The sequence below is a fragment of the Macrobrachium nipponense genome, chromosome 36 (genome assembly GCF_015104395.2).
Source record: "Macrobrachium nipponense isolate FS-2020 chromosome 36, ASM1510439v2, whole genome shotgun sequence".
NCBI lineage: Eukaryota > Metazoa > Arthropoda > Malacostraca > Decapoda > Palaemonidae > Macrobrachium > Macrobrachium nipponense.
This window is the reverse complement of record NC_087220.1, coordinates 21,583,541-21,588,540: the sequence shown is the minus strand read 5'-3', so window position 1 is coordinate 21,588,540 and position 5,000 is coordinate 21,583,541.

Here is a 5,000-nt window from a genome sequence, read left to right as displayed (position 1 = left end):
TTGGAGGGAAATATACTAATGATATTTTGGGAAGAAGTGTCTCGTGAAGGGGATAAATGAAGCCATTAAAAAAAAGAATTATTGTTGTAGCTTTGTCTTGGGATAATTTTGTCGACTTCTATCTGTCAGTCCGTCTATCCCTCCCACCATACACACACACACACACACACACACACACACATACACATACGCACACACACACACACACACACACACACACACACACACATATATATAATATATATATATATATATATATATATATATATATATAAAACCATTCTAGAGGGCTTATAAACGAATCTCCCCAAGAATCTCTGAACGTCTTACAGGACGTCACGAGTGTCGTTAACGGTCATTCTCTCTCAGACTAAAAAGAGCGTCACCTCCCCCAACATCCCCCCAAAAACCCCCAAAAAGTTCGTTTGGGTTTCAGCGTCCCCTACATTGGCACCCATTGGGTCAAATAGACCTAAGGAGGAGAGGTGGCAGAGCCAATAAATCCTAGAGGGGAAAAATATCGGGGCAGTTTGTGGGGTATTTGGAAGAGAGAGGAAACCAAAGCCGTCTCCTTGAGGGTTCAGGGCAGTCAAGCGTCGGTCAAGAGTTGGGGAAGACATCGATCCCTCGTTTTCCTCTGTCGTTTTCCGTTCGGTCTCAACCTCGCGGTACTATAGATATTTAGTTTATTTTCACTCGGGCCCTTGTGTAAATTCATTAGAATATAAGACCGGTGTTAAATTAATCACTGAGCGTTTGATTTCTGCATGACCCACAGGTAACTTAAGAAACCCACGCGACCCAGGTCGGGGTCATATATACATAAATATATATGATAGTTTTTTTGTTTGTTGTTCCTTAAAAGTACAGCGGATCTGAATTGGGATTTTTAAAGGCAAAAATGAAAAGAATTATGGCTTGTGACCGATTTCATACGAAGAAGAAATTATTTCACTATTCTACAGGAATTAAGGTAGCGAGATCAGCTCACTGTAGGCTGGTTTGGGGGATCGGAATACTCGGTTCCGGTAGAGATAAAACAAACGGATATTTGATGAATTCCTGAGTCACTCATTTACAAGAGTCCACTGCCCACAGCTGGGCAAATGGTAGGGCATCTGCAACAGATTGCATCACACCATAAATACGCTGACTACAAAAACGTGGCAGGAATCGGAAAACTGCTACGATAAAATTAAACATAATCCTTTTTCTGGAGTTACACTACCAAGCAATCACAGGGGTATAGGGTAAGGGCTAAGATAAGTAGATTTCAGTTTACGTCCCAGTAACAATACCAACACTACTCACAATGGGAACACTTACTTATTTAGATAGCACAACGGGGAGGAAACTTTACAGCATCACAGAACGAAAGAGGAGAGCACGTTCGGGTAGGTACATTTTACTGGAAGTGATGTTTAGGGGGAACTAAGGCCCTTATGTTGTTTGTAGCCATGAAATTGAAAATGAAGTGATCGACTACCTGGGCCATTACCTTCACACTTCACCTGATAGCCTGGGTTCGTCTCTCTCAACGGTCGCATTGATAGGGGTAAAACACCATGAAGAGAGTCAATGAACACATGAAGCAATCTCATGGAGATATGGGAGGTGGGGAGCGCTCTGCTCAAGTGGGACCACCGTGGTCTAAGATGGGGAGTTGATGTTTAAGGCCTTTTCTTCATCTGCGACCCTTCTTATAATCAGGTCCTAGTCCTAATTCGGATCTATCTGGTAGTTGGCAGCTGTTCCATTGCAATCCCCTGGCCTCGAGGCTTTCCAAATTATCCATGGCTCTCACGTGGTTGGGACAGCTGGCTTATTTCTTGGGCTTTCAGGGCTTGTGAAATGAAATGGCCAAATACAGTCTTTTTGGAAAGAACAGCTTTGAGTCACAGAGAGATCCCTCATAGACGAAGTGGGAGGAATCGTAGAGTGGCAACTGTTTTATGAATTTATATTGAATATTTTATATCATTTAAGCTTGGGGATGTTTATTATTTAAAACACTCTCCATTCTAGAGATCATTTCAACCAGGCATGAACAAACATCAACTAGGGAAAATAACTCTTCCTTCCACCCCATGATTGATATCATAACTTAGATTTAACTATGCGGATATAAAACTGCAATTTTGACTTATCAAACTATTTTATTTTCTTTGCAGAGTAACTAGAGCTATAGGTACTTTTTGAGAAGTAATGAGACAATGAAAGTCTAACTTGACTTAATCTAAATGTGATCTAGACAATTCTAAAATTACAAAGTAAGAACAGCAAATGACTCGGAAAACTATTAATTCACTTTAATTATGATTAACATTAACTGAACAGATAACAAAACTTCACAATTAGCCAACTTCTGCAAAATAATACTCATTTATAACTGCACATCTATTTCATCAAGTGTAATCAAGTAATTCATTATTTATAATTTTTCTTGTAATCGTTTTCCTTTGCTTCTGAATGTTTATAATGAAGATTCAATCAAATGCAAGATGTCAACGCTAGACAGGAAAACGAAATCTTAAATTTCTTTCCTTTTAAGTTGCGAGAGGAATATTTTTATGTACGTAGGATATAATGCTGTTGTCACCTTTCATCGTTGAATTACAGAGAAACGTGTTTACTCATATGTATGGAAAGGCTAAACACCCAATACATTTTCTGGATGCTTATGTTGTTGTTACAGTTGTTGCTGAGTGTGTTGTGTAGGGAATTGGTTTCCTAAACCCAAGAAAGCTAGGGTCCTTTTTATGGGGTGGGATTGGGTACCGGGGTTCTTCAAGATAACAGGATTAACCATTAACTAAACAATAATAGCTGACAAAGTTGCTCTCTCGTTAGTGTAGCCACATTTCTGTTGACGGTAAAGTTTATCTCATCTAAGTTAAAGCTCAAATTTTGAGGAGCAGCACCGAAACTTTCTCTTTTGAGCGTCTGGAGACAAAGGTCCATCGACGCCAGAAAAATTCATTAATAACTTCAGCAAAGTGGAAAGTTCTTCTGTCTCTCACGCCAAGCTATCAGGGTAATCGTTTCCTTATTCTTCTTGGCATTGTTGTTATTAACATTCGGAACCAAGATTTTGGTTACTTGTTTGTATTTTTCTACCATCCAATTCAGTAGATATCCTTATTCTATTTTTATTTAGTACTAAGCATTACTATATAAATCTTGTTCCCTTTCGTTATCTTAACTGAATAAACAGTTCTTTTTTTATTAATTTCCCAAAGTCACATCAGAAGATAGAGTGAAATCGGAATGTCAATGTTTTTCTTCTCGATCTCAGGATTTTGTTGCTATGTTTGGATGGTATTTGTTCAATATAGTCATCCTGATTTATGATTAAAAGTAACAGCTCACTGTGAGGTCCAACCTCTCATTTTTCTCTGATTGTGATAAATTTAATGGCTAGGTGTCTTGGTGCCAACATTATTTACATAAAACAGTTTAATTTTTATATTTTCATAGTTCATTGTTCTATCATTTTCACTTACTGAAATTAACTTCCATTAATGCTTTACAGTTTTCAATCAAATCTACCCGACTGCTATGGTTGTAGACCAACTGGCTATAGTCATTTTAATTGAAGTCTGTCATTTCAACCAGACTCTTCGAGTAATAACTATTTAGAGAAGGTCGTTTAGAGCGTGCTTTTTGTATATGCATATATTGCGATAGTTTGAGCGGTTACTTGAAGTGGACTCTTAAAAAAACTAAGTCTTCATCAGCATCACTTCATTGAAAATTACAAAAGGTAGTATTAATGGAGTACTACTGCCTTATGAAAGAATTAACGCTAACCGTAGAACACTGGCGTTCATTTTGTATATCACTAACGCCACAAATAATACCTTATTTCGAAAAAAATCCGGGGATATACTGAAGATCATACATATATTTTAAAAATTCAAGAATGATTTTCACGTCTCTGCGGTACCTGGGCTCCTTTCAAGCCAATAATCTGCGGAATGTTCGCTAATCATTTTGGACAAGTATTCGAGGCAGAAAGCAAAAGCCACTTGTCACCTAGGAAGGGTACAGGGAAATTTGTCAGTGCGAAAAGAACGCTGACAGGGCAATCGGGCGATTTCCTCCGCCATAACCTCCCCCTTTCCTCCAGCCCCTCACCCCACAGCCTTCAGAATAAAACAATATTGTTTTCAGGAATGACTGACTTGTACCACTCCTCTGCCTCCATTTCTGAGCCCGTGGCATCCGCTTTACGAGCGCAGTTATAAACGTGATATAAATTCTAGATATTTTCCAAAAAACAGAACGTGAGTAATATGAGTGTGGTGACATAAAATACATTTCCATGTCACCAATGTCCAGAGCAATCTATTCTAAAGATGATTATTGTCTACATAGAAAACCACATTATTTTAAATCCGATCTGCGTGATATGATCCCTGAGAATTCATATCGATTAATGTATGGAATATTGATTAATTTATGAAATGTGACCTTAACATTTGCTTTGACATACACGAAAGAAATTTGGTGAGAATAAGAGAAATGCTTCTTTCAACGACTTTAATTTTCATGAAAATATTTTCTACAAAGGAACTTTTAGTATAATAATTCAGATGTTAGTATTACCGAATTTCACCAGGCAAATTTCAGGATATAGCGTTTCAATATACGATTATTTTGATGTCTCAATGTGTTTATTTTGATAATTAATTTCCACTGTCCATCTGTCCCTCTTTGAATTAGTGGCTTCAGACCCCATAATGATATGGACCATAAACAGAGACAGTGAATCAGCAAGAAGAGCTGACTAAGGACAAACAGTTGTTTGACGCTCTAAGCAGAAGGCAGCTGAACGCTAACGATTATATGATAGAACGAGTTGTTTGATATTCATATGCGTTATGATTTCAAAGCTAACGTATATAATGAGACTGCATTAATTAGCATGCCATCTAACTTTGGAGAATTCCTTACAGCTCAATGTATATTATTTGCATGGCTGATTTCACGGATGCAAC